Below are 12,780 nucleotides of genomic sequence, written 5' to 3'. Positions count from 1 at the left end.
AAATAGACTAATAGATGCTTGATTAGATAGACAGGTGATAGATACATACATAGATAGATAGACAGATGATAGATACATAGATAGACAGACACATAGATAGATATGATAGGTACATAGATAGTAGATTGATAGATGTGTTATAGTTCTCTTGAAGAATATTTTTACTTACTCCGTATTGAGTTAATATTGTAGCTATTCTTATCAAATATCAAGAGTCATCTTGAATAATTATCAAAAATGAACTTGATAAACACCAAAATCTTATGGTAAAACCAGCACACACTTTCTGTCACTAAAAGCCAAGGATTCAACCTGTACATAGGCTGGTAATTTTCATGGTCAATCATGAGGACTTACATGATCCCAGAAGAAAATACACTTTTATTTTGGCAGTTTGTAAGGTTATCAATCTCCTATTTTATTGACTGGCCTCAATACTTACCTCCTATTCCTCCAACAAAGCTAAAATCAATTAAAGTCTCGCCAACGTGTCAGTAAATAAGTTTTCTTAAAGGGCCAGGTAGTAGTTCTTTTGAGATGTTCATGCCATGCTCTCTCCTTTCCAATAACTCATATCTGTCATTTTGTTGTAAAGGCAGTCACAAAATGTGGGCAAAGGTGGTGTGTGGCTGAATTCCAGTTACACTTTATAGGTACTAACATTTGAATTTTACGTTAAATTTTTCACATCAAGACATATTCTTCCTTTGATTTTTTTCTCAACCATTTGGAAAAGCAAAAATAATTCTTAGCTTATCAACCACATACAAACAGGATGGTGCTTGAAGGTGGACCATCAACTCTTAGTTTGCCAACTCCCGGCATAAGATAGTAGATTTCAGGGTCATAGACAAACCCTAGCTGTAGAAGGTATAAATCAATGCAGCAATATTTTACAATGGTGAAGACTAAGGAAGTTTCTTTTACAGCTGAAATTTCACTCCTGCCTTCACTTGAATAGTGACTGTTCATTAGAACAATGGCTGATTTGCATAAACAACTCTGAATCTCACTTGTCAAACATCACTCTAGTATAATTGTGAAGGCATTCAAGTCCCCAAAACAGCATAATAGGAGGAAAGAACCAACTCCTAAAACTGTCCTCTGGCCTTCACACACATACAAAGAAACACACAAAATAAATAAATAAATAAATTTAATTTTATTTGAAAGCAGGAAGTTTTTAACAATTAAAGCATTGTATTGAAAAAACTTTCTCAAATTGGAAGACAGTATTTCACTCCTTGTATGCATATTTGTTTTTGTTTAGGTCTACGCTGCTGCAAGAAGGAGTGAGCCAGGAACTGAGGTAAGAACACTGTCTTCTTCAGACCAGAGGAATACCGTTTGGTCTCCACCCAGAAGGCAGTGATGGTGCTTCATTCTCTTGCTACTTTTCTCCTTCTCACACTTTGCTGAGACATGAACATTTTGGTTCTTTCTCTTGAGAATTTTCTCCTCTGGATTCTGAATATCATTGAGTGTGACCCTTGTGCCTTTGGATCATGTTTACAGAGGCAACTTCTTGTTGGATACTGCTGCATCTATAATAGATCACTCTTTGATTCCACATTCTCATATTACTATTGCTTTGGATTTATTGTGGGAATTTTTTTCCTGAAGACATTAGCTTCTTCTTTTAAAAAATAAGAGGATTAATAAAAGGATTATTAAAAGTTTTTCCAGAAAAGTAGTTCTGTAGATATACTTTTGAGAATAGAAGCTCTCAGTTATGCTTATATATTGACTTCACTCTTGAATGGACACAATGTCACCCAGGCCACAGTGTCACATTCCATCCATCCACCAATGTCAGCAAAACCAAGAAAAGAGACCTCAGAAAAGACAGATTGGTATTCCTGAGTCTAAAGTCAAAATAATAATCTCTCTTTACCTTGGAGCTTTCCCTACTAGTATATTTCAGTATGTAGACACAGGAGTAATTTATACATAGTCCAGTTCCAAGGATGAAAAAAACCTAGAAATTAACCAGCTGTTTTCAAGCCATCTTCACAGAACATCTCTTCCTAAGTCCCTTTCCTCTTGCCTTTAGCTTATTAAGCACTGTTGCATTGGATACTGAGGACCCACACTCTTGAGTATTTGTTACTAATAAGTGATTGTTGCTAATAGCAGTTTCATTCATTAGAGCTGTATAATTCTTTTTGGTTTTGTTGATTTTCATGGTTGTGTTTATCATTTTTTCAACACATTCCCTGTTTCTGTTTCTTTTCAATCTTTTAATCCAATTACTAGCTCTGTAAACAAGCATTTGCCACATCTACAGTAAGTGCACTGAGCTGTAGTGGAAGTAATTTCTGATTAACAGCAAGCCCATTTCTAAGGGACACAAGGAACAGCATGCAGTGAACTGAAGAAAAGAGTAATGGAAAGTGCCTCGTTAGGTGACTATGGCACAGATTCCGAACACAGATGCTAAACAACAACATCAACAACAAAGAAGTCATAGACTTCTAAAACACAAAGGTATTTTTCTGGATAGTGGTTCTGATCTAAGTCATATGTGATCAGCTTCGTTCTAAGAAAAAATATGTTGTATATTCTGTAAATCCAGACTTTCATTAATATTGGGGTTAGACTTTCTGAGAGGGTGGCAAAAAAAAATGGACTCTTGAAATCCCTTGTGTTTTATTAACAAAGCCAGAGGCAAAAATCATTAAGCAAGAATAACTTTTGGGTTTGGATTTCTGGTCCTCTTATCTCTTTTGTGGTCCCTTTTTACTCTACCATTTCTAGAATGTCTACTTTCATGGCCTCATATTCACACAAAAGAGCAAAAACTGACATTATCTTGGTCATTGACATAGGATTAATAACATCTGAAGAAAGTGCCCTGTTAAGGCTTCTACATGCTGCCCAGGAGTCAGGCTTTAAGGAGAGGTGCAGAAGGTAGGGGGTTGCAATTGTTGTAGTAGGAGCCCACAGATGAGCAAATGTTGCAGGAAGTCAGAGCTGTTTCCCAGAATCCCTATAGTCTGGGGACTACATACCAAGACTAAGTCGTTCTTCCACGAATGTGAAGAGTGATTAAGATCATGTACGCAGAGCTAGAGTCAGAACCAAACGAGCTTGAATCTCAGTGATGGCTGGCATATGAGTGATAAGTGGGGGATGGGGAAAATTCATCCCACTGGCAAGAGCATCAGTTAAAAACTGTTTTAAGAATCAAAAGTAACAACAAAATGTTTGTCCAATAAGGACAGCTTCCACCCCAAGAATAGAACATTATATTTCCGAAGCAGGTAAATCTGAGAACCCAGATGCAAGCCATCAGGGATGCTGAGACAATAAGCTTTGAACCATGCCAGCTGAGATTTCCACATCATAGTGTACTAGTGTTTGTGCTTAGAAACTAGGCCCAAATGACCCTAGAATCCAAATTATCTGTTTCATTGGAATGATGAGGATTTTTTCAAGACTTTTCAGGACAAGTTTGCAATGGTGGGAAATAAAAATAAGTAAAGTCTCGACCCTGTCAGTGCCCATTATTGTTTGATGAGCAGGCAGGATGGACATCTAAGGGTAGAGGGATTGGCTCTGACTTTGGTACTCCTTCCATTCTCAGAGACAGAAGAAATCAGTTTTTCCTCTGCCTTGTGGTGGATTTGTATGGTGTAGTTTTATTGCACTTAGTAATTCAGCCCTACATGTGTCAAATCATCAAATTTCCACAGTATTTAAGAAGCATTTAACTGCCAAATGATGAATAAAATGTGTGATTTAAACTCTGAAATCTAAAGTTTAATGTCACTTTTATGGTTTCATGATGTACTATAAAGTACAGAGCGTAACTTACAGTGACAATGGCAGTCACCCACTACATTCTGCAAATTTGCCTCTCATGATATCAAAACATACTTGACTGTAAAGTTCATTTCCAGCTGTGACCCAGGAATCGTAACTTTGGTTTCAAAGCTGTTAGATTATATATCAGAAGCACTAGAAGGTGGTCATTTGAATCCAGTTGTTTGAAGCTGACTCAATAGGCCAGGACTTTAAGTTTTCAGGATGCTTCAGTGTGGTGTGATGAGGAACTTCAGTGTAATACTACACAACCATGTGCTATTTTGCAGATGACATACAAAGGTGTTTGAAGTTATCACCATGAGCATTTAGATCAGGGATCTTTGGAAGCAAGCTTAGTTTCTGTAAGACTTTGGTGGGTCTGTTTTCCACAGCCCTTTGTTAACTCACCCTTTCAGACTAAACAGAAAAAAACCCTCATCACACTGGATGGTTGAGTCCACCATGTGCCTAAGACCTGTTTCATCCTGGAACAGAAAGTCATATTCTGTACCTAAGGGTGGCTCTTACGGTTGTACTAGGATGGTATATTGGGATTCAGACCCCCCAGTCCCAATGGCACATTTCTTGGATCAAACTTCCATAGTGGTTTTCCTGCCTGAATTTCTGAGGACAGATCTCCTGTGCTGATGCTTTTTTTAGGAAACCATGGCAGTAACTGTTGTATTTCTACATCCATGTTGTTTCTGCTGCATTTAAATGCTGGGGTCTTTTTTCCCTTCCTAGTATCTCATAGAAGACTTCGTTAGAGAATAGCTACACAAATCAGCATATGCAAAACGCTGATACTCTGGGACTGTCTTGGTTTTCATGGCTGTCCAGAATCTCTACCTAAAAGGACTGCTGTAGCAATAGAAAAGGTTCATTTTCCTCCACCTCAGACTTGCTATGCAGACCTCACCGGAGAGATGAATGTGCTCTTTAAAAATTTATTTCCTCGGCAGTTTCTCTTCCTATAAATGGGAACCTGGGATCTCATAAAACCGAATTAAAATTATCAAATGCTATTGAACCAACCTAATGAAAATTTTAACCAAAAGTCATTGTAAATTAGGTATGTGATATACTGAGAATGCAAGCCTTTGTAAAGTAGATATTGTTCTTATGTAAACTCATGAATGGAGACTTTCTTGAAGAAATTACTTCTTAATAACATCAGAAAGTCATTGGCTGGGTAAATATCTCCCCGGGCACTCACTGAGGTTCCTGAATTTAAATGCTCAACCGAACTTCTTATTTGTCACAATTCCTAACGAGTTTTTCTTTATGAAATCATTATTAGTATGAAAAAGTAAAAATTTGTACCTAATTTCTAGATTAATGCTCTTTAAAAGACCTCAAGGGGTTGAATTTTTTTCTTGCTGAAACACAACATTTACATAATTTTTATTGCCCCAATGTTTAAACTCCTCAACCCACTGTCAGTTTGCTACCTGAAGCAGGAGAAAGAAAAATGGTCTGAACAGGCAGAATGGCTGGGATTCTGCTAAGAGTAACAAGAAGCCTGCTTAAAGGGCCTGATGGCAAAAATCATTCCTTCCACCCTGGCTTGTGAAGTACATGAAGTCTTCGCAGATATTCTTTCTAAAGCCTCTAGTCCCAATAAGCCCTGATGCTGCTGTACATCTCTGGACATACACAGCCAAGTTCATGCTAAGCCATTCCCTGGGTTATGGTGCTGTAAAAAGAATGGCTCACATTAGGTCATATATTTGAATGCTTAGCCATCAGGGAGTGGGCTACTTGAGAAGGAATAGGAGGTGTGGCCTTGTTGAAATCAGTATGGCCATGTTGGAGGAAGAGTGTCACTAAGGGTGGACTTTGAGGTTTCAAAAGCCCAAGCCAGGCCCTTCCTGCTGCCTGCCTGCTGCTGTGCTCCCCACCATGATAATAAACTAAACCTCTGAAACTATAAACAAGTCCCATTTAAATGCTTGCTTTCATAAGAATTGCTGTGGTCACAGCATCTCTTTACAGCAATAGAACACTGACTAAGACAGTTGTTAGAGCTGCAATATGGAGTTTTGTATTTTTAGGCTTAGGATGGTACCTGCCTGCATTCTTTTCACATTGTAACAGATGGTCCGATTTTACTCTTACAGAGGCCAGAAATGTAGGTCCTATTGGTTCAGCTTAGAACTATCAATATATTCTAAACTGCACACCTTTTAGGGTAGTAGGGGGAAAAAGCTTGCTTATAAACAAACCTGAACTGCCTTGCACATATGGGGCAGTGAAGCAACACCATGGCATGCCAAGAATGGTGTTCCCACTGCCATTCTCAGAAAGAAAGATGCAAATGAATTATCAATGTTGTCCTCTAGTACTGCCTACATCCAGCCCAGACTCCTGCCATTTGTTGTTAAGGAGACCAAACTGGATAGTAGCTTCATTTCACCATGGATTGAAACAATGGGATATTTGATGCACTGCTATTATTGAGACATCCTAAATGTAACATGGAAACCTCAGTGTGTGTGTGTGTGTGTGTGTGTGTGTGTGTGTGTGTGTATTCATGTGAGTGTGTGGTGTACATGGAAGCCAAAAGACATCCTTGGGCTTCTTTTCTCATGAACTGTTGTGTTAAGATAGAGTATGTCATTAACGCAGAACTCACCAAGTAGGTTAGACTGACTGGCCATCAAATTCCAGCAGTTTACCTTTCTCTGCATCTCCAGTGCCAGGATTACAAATACAAATGAACATGGCTGGATTTTATTTGGACTCTGGGTCTTAAACTTGGGTTCTGAGCCTCCCTTACTGACTAAGCCACATCCTCAGCCCAATGCACAACTTATTGATCACTACATGTTTGTGGCATATTTGCTTCTTGATTCATTTTACTGAACCTACCTAAAAATCAAATCTGTTGGTGGAGTGGGGCATGTGCATAATTCTAGAACTTGGTAGGTAAAAGTAAAGTCATCCAAAGTTCAAGGCCAGCCTGGGCTACAGAGGAGGTGCATAAGATGCTGTCTCAATAAAATAAAAATAAATTAATCAACAATTAAAGACCCATCTGTTGTTATATAATTAGTTGTTTAAAAATGAATGCTGTACTTTCTGAATGCCATAATATTTAATAACTTTTCAATGTAGATGCTTATAAAAATATATTTTGTAAGACCTCACCAAAAATTAAAACTTATATTTTAATATACTTTATAATATTGTATTTTTGAAACACATATGCTTAATATAATTATTAAAAGATACTCTAGAGTTTAGGCCAATGATTTTATTCCTAAGCAAACCCCAGAGATAGTATTCAAATCACCATAGCAGAAAATAAATTTTCCCCCAAAGTCTAAATTGACAAATAGCTGAATATACACAGGAACTACTACAAAGACAGCCTATGTTAAGTGAAACAGTTTAAACAGAAGTGAAGTTTAACATAACATAACCAGTATTATGCTACTGGTTGATTTAAATGCATATATGCTAACAAAATTCTGTATCTATACATAACATTTCCCTGCTGAACTTCATCAGGAAATCAAATATGAAACCCCACAGAGAATATTCTCTAGGCCATTTCATTTAAGAAATATAGGTGAAGAGAATGTGAACTGTGGCAGGGTTGCATAGACAAGACTGCGTATAAAGCCATGATCATATCTACAGCCCCGTAGTATGCAAACCTGGATAACAAGACCAACAGTCTCCAGTCAGTACTATGATATCTCTGAGTATCATTTCCCCAAATTCTTTATTTCTTTATTTCTTTATTTCTTTCTTCTCTTCACTACCTCCATGGGGCATTTCTCCCCTATAGAAGAGTCTGGCCTCATACTGGAAGTTTCCAGAATCTTGCACATTTCCCTCTTTTGATTAATTGGTGCTTAGCAAAGCATATGATGCAAGACAAGTTCAATAAGCATACACAACTTTCTTTTCTATGCTCTTCCTAATTGTAAATATGTGTAAAAAGAAAAAATGCTAACCAAGAGTGAGAGGACATGCCTAAATTACAAGTGATGCCCTTAAGAGCTGGTGTGAGCCAGACTGTAATGATCTTTGTTGGAAACAAACATATTTCTTCATCTATCAACCTATAAAATGAAAAATTATCTACATAAGCTTAGTAAGAGATGCCATACATATGCATATACAGTATACTCTCTATGATGTTCCAAAGGCTCCAAAGTGATAAAATGAATCACAGATGCTCAACTTAGCATCAGAGCTTAAAGACAGATCTCCCTGATGTAAACTCATACCTCAACTGTTTCCAAGAAAAGTGTCCTTAGGACACTTGACTTTTATTTCTTGCCTCAATTTTTCCAGATAGTTTTTTAGTTTTATATTAAATAATAAAATGTATTTAAGATGATGGTATCATGGAAGCCACATACTATTACTCTGACACCTGCTTTGGAATGAAGTCAAAAAGTTGCTGTCCACCTGGAACGTTTGACAACTTTAGAAAATATCAGACACACAGCAGGAGTATAGAGTATAATAAGTAACAGACTGGGGACATTACAAGGCCTGGGAATTACCAGTATGTTGATAGATTTGCACAAGACAAGCAAGGTGTAAAAATGTGTTGGTAAGTTACCAAACAACCCTTGAATGAGAAGCTGCCCATTAGAAGAAGACACATGACCCACTTCACTGAGAGTGTACCTGAGCATTGCAGAGGGCTAGAGGTAAGAGTCAGGAACCCGCTAGAGATCAGCTCTACAGGCATCAGTGGCAGCAGCCTTAGTCTTCTGAGACTGCCATTATAACTAACAACAGTCACTTATGTCTTCAGAGTCCTGAAGACCAAGATCACAATATCAGCAGGGCTGCAGTATGGCGAGAGCTCTCTTCTAGTTTGTAGACTGCCAGCTTTTACCTGAGTGCTTGCATAGTGGAGTGGGACTGGCTATCTTTCTGGAGATCCTTTTATTTATCTATTGCCATATCACCTTTAATATGACTGATTTTGTTTGGGGACCCTTATATTGAAGCACTTGTCTGATCCCCACATGAAAATGGGAGGCTCAAGGACCCTAGTGCCTCCTGAATGTCCCACCTCTAGTACTACCTCCTTGGAGATTACATGTGAATTTGAGAGGACGGGAATACAATAGCCATTGGAGTTAAGCTTGAGTTTGATGGAGCCCTTTCCATCCATATACATCAGGACCTTGTAGAATATGGTGAGACAATCAATCAGTGTTAGTCCAAACAAGGGAGCATATAAGGCTCTAGGAGGAGAGCTTAACCTAATGCAATTGATTAATTAATTACCTTAGAGTGGTAGGTGCTCCACAGATTAGGATATTCTCTCTGTGTGTGTCTCTCTGTCTCTCTCTGTATCTCTCTCTCCTCATGTATGACAACTGGATTCTCTGCTGTTTGAGTTAATATGTAGAAAATGTAAAAAAAAGAGTATTTTTATATTTCACCACAGAGGAGGATTAAATAAGGAAAAAACAAACCTATGAAAGTGCTTAACAAAGCATGCGATGCAAAGCAAATGTGCAACTTGCTTTTCTTGGTTCTTCCTGAATGTTCTTCCTACATTATAAAGAAATACAAGTCAAGTGTGAGAGGCCATCTGTCACTTGAGGCTGAGGCAGAAAGACCAGGATTTAGACAACAGCTTCAGACACCGTGAGATCTTGTCTCTAAACAGAAAGAAGGGATGGAAGTGACTCAGTTTCCTCAAAATTACATATCCATTTACTTTCACAGTAACCATATAAACTACAAATCAGGGATCAGAGTTGGGCCATATCTAAAACTGTGCTCATGAGACAGCACATTTGGGCTCAACTATTTAACAGCTGACTTCTGCTTTATTCTCTCTTACTCTATAGAAAAGTTGATAATAAAAGAATTCTCATGACACTTAACTATTTCTATCATAAGCAAACTACAAAGGGCGGGGCTGGGATTACAGCTCAAGAGTAGAATACTTGCCTAGTACACTCAATGCACCAGGTTTTATTCCTAGAACTAGCAAAAAATGATGATGCAAAAATTAAAGAGGAATTTCTACAAGGTGGCAGAGCAGGCAGAATTGAGTCTGTCCTTTAAGCAACACTCATGTAGAGCTATTGCCATCTTAGTCATCACTCTTTATTGTGAAGCTCAGTAACGATTTCAACAATCCTGCAGGTTAATGCATATACTTAGCATATTTGTATATTATCACACATAGACAGCACTGTGTTTTATTATATTATATAGTATATTCTAGTAATTTATATGTATATAATATGATAGAATCTTATATAAATCCCTAACTATGTAATGTATGTAACTAAACATACATATACATATATATATATGTATATATATATACTTTAATTTCCTCAAAATAAAACACCTTATTTTTCTTCTTTCTTGAATGTGTGCATACACATATGTGTAAGTACATGTGTGTGTGACAATGCCCATCGCATATATGTGTATGTATGTGAAAGCCATAGGACAATCTTGGGTGTCATCCTTAAGAGCTTGTCCACCTTACTTGACACAGGATCTCTCATTGTCCTATAGTTCATCAGTTAGGCTAGGCAAGTTGGCCAGCAAGCTCTTGGGCTCCGTTTATTGCAACCTCTAAGCACTTGAATTAACAAACTCATGTCACCACACCTGACATTTTTTCATGGTTTCTGGGGATCAAATTCACACCTCCTCTGACTGACAGAGCCTCCCACCACCCCACTCACAGACATGTTTTTCATGAATAAATATAATAGTAGATACAAAAGATCTTTTCATATTTGCATACATGTATGCCAAACTCATCTAAGAAAGTCATACTTGGTTTTTTTTCACTTGAGGTTCTGAACAGGTAGAGTCTATGCATATTCCTTTTGTTGTTGTTTATAGACAGAGGCTCATTCAGCAGCCCAGGCTGATCTTGAATTTACAGTGTTCCTACTCTTCTCCATCCTCCATAGTATTAAGATTATAGACATGAACCATGGTGTCTAACTAATAACATCTCTTTGAAGATTACTCCACTCATGTCATTCCCCATATGAACACAGAGTAATTACCTTGATAATAGTCAGACCCAGATTTAAACTCACTCTGTGACAGTAGCTTCTTTCTGCACTTGTGTTGGGAAATATGGAAAAGCTGGAGATGCCAAAGATGAGCCTTTCATGCGCAGTCTTTGTCCGAGTAGAGAGGGATGTTCTGCGAGTTAGAGAACGGTGGCACAAGTTGAAGTATAATTTCAAGCAGTCTCACTGCTATAAGTGATTACAATAAGGAGGATGGTTCTCAGTTGTCAAAGGATTATCTGAAAATGGAAGTGACATTCGATCTGGCATGTGCAGGGTGGTTGGGGTTTGCTAGGCAGGAGTAGTAGGGTGGAAATAAAGTATTGAGCTATGAGAAGCACCCTGCAGCAGAGGGGTGCATGACACATCCTAACTCAGAGGAGATGACAGCCTAACCACAAAATGTCTTTGGTGCTTGAAAACCCAGAAAGTGGCCAGACAAAATGGGTACACCAGGGGTAAGAGTCTCAGAAAGAGACTGCCATCTCCTGGTGCCTCACTGGCCATTATAGGGGTTCTGTTCTTTTAGAACCCTGGAAAATACTCCTCTCTCTCTCTCTCTCTCTCTCTCTCTCTCTCTCTCTCTCTCTCTGTGTGTGTGTGTGTGTGTGTGTGTGTGTGTGTGTGTGTACATGTATACTCACATGCAACTGTGCATGCTGAATGGCCTCCTGTTTCATTATCTGGCATAGTTTTTGAAATGGGATCTCTCACTGAACCCGGTGCTAGCTCACTGATTGGCTATATTAAGTGGCCAGTGAGCAGCCAGTGAGCTCTGAGGCATCCCCTGGCACTGAGCCCACAGCACTTGGATTCCAGATGTGTGACACTGCATCCAGCTACTTTACATGAGTGACAGAGATCTGAACTTGGATCTTCAAGCTTCAGCAGGCATTTTACCTATGAAGCCATCTCCCCGGGTCCCTACTCTGAGCTTTTGCACTGGAATGAAGAGAATTACTTCTTAAACAATCACAGCGACATATATTGAGGACTAGAATGACATCTTGAACATCTCAGATTTCACAAATTTCTGATTCTTGTTTCGGGGAGCCTGGTCTTATTGCTACAGAAATAGCAGAACCCTAAATATTTAAATGCTGACATTTCAGGAAAAGCTTCACCTCCACCTTCAGCTGAAAATATCAACCCCACTGGACATGTGGCATCCCCAGATAAAGGACTGACTCCTTTAGCTTCAGGCTTTGTTCCTATTAATATGCTAAGAGGACTCCTAGCAGTAGCATACAGATCTGGAGATTATACCTCACTGTGGATTAAACACTGAATCCTCTCATGGGAAGAGGCTTAATTCTGGGAGAGACAGAGTAAGAGACCAATTACAGGAAAGCTGATCCTGTGGAATGAGTGGCACTGTAGAGAAAAGGAGAGCGACTCACACTTAATACTGCCATTCATTCACTATCATCTCCTGGTAGTACGGGAGATGTAATGTGGAACTCCCAAACACCAGGTGCTAGCCTCATCATTGCTTCTGCCAGGCCTCAACTCAATGACTAAGCCATGGCGTCTCACTTTGTCTTACTAATACCATAAAATCTAAACATGGGACTAGGGAATTGGTTACAGTGGTAGAGTACTTACCTGGTATGTGCAAAGTCCTAGATCCTGTCCCCACAGTGTGTGTGTGTGTGTGTGTGTGTGTGTGTGTGTGTGTGTGTGTGTGTCCACACACACACACACACACACACACACACACACACTCACACACACACACAAAGTCAATCAGTTCATTCCTTCATTCATTTTTTCATACAGCAGCCCTCAACTATAGCTACTTATAGAAACTCAAAGTGAGAATTCGTTCCCACTGGAATAAAAGGCCAGGCTCCATGTTTAAAGGCTCAGCCACGGGCAATATAGGCAGGCTGCAGGGAGTGCCTGAGTGTGAGGGAAGAGCTGCCTTCTGTGAGCCAGT

Source organism: Cricetulus griseus, chromosome 3 (genome assembly GCF_003668045.3).
Source record: "Cricetulus griseus strain 17A/GY chromosome 3, alternate assembly CriGri-PICRH-1.0, whole genome shotgun sequence".
Classification (NCBI taxonomy): Eukaryota; Metazoa; Chordata; class Mammalia; order Rodentia; family Cricetidae; genus Cricetulus; species Cricetulus griseus.
This window is presented reverse-complemented; position numbering follows the sequence as displayed.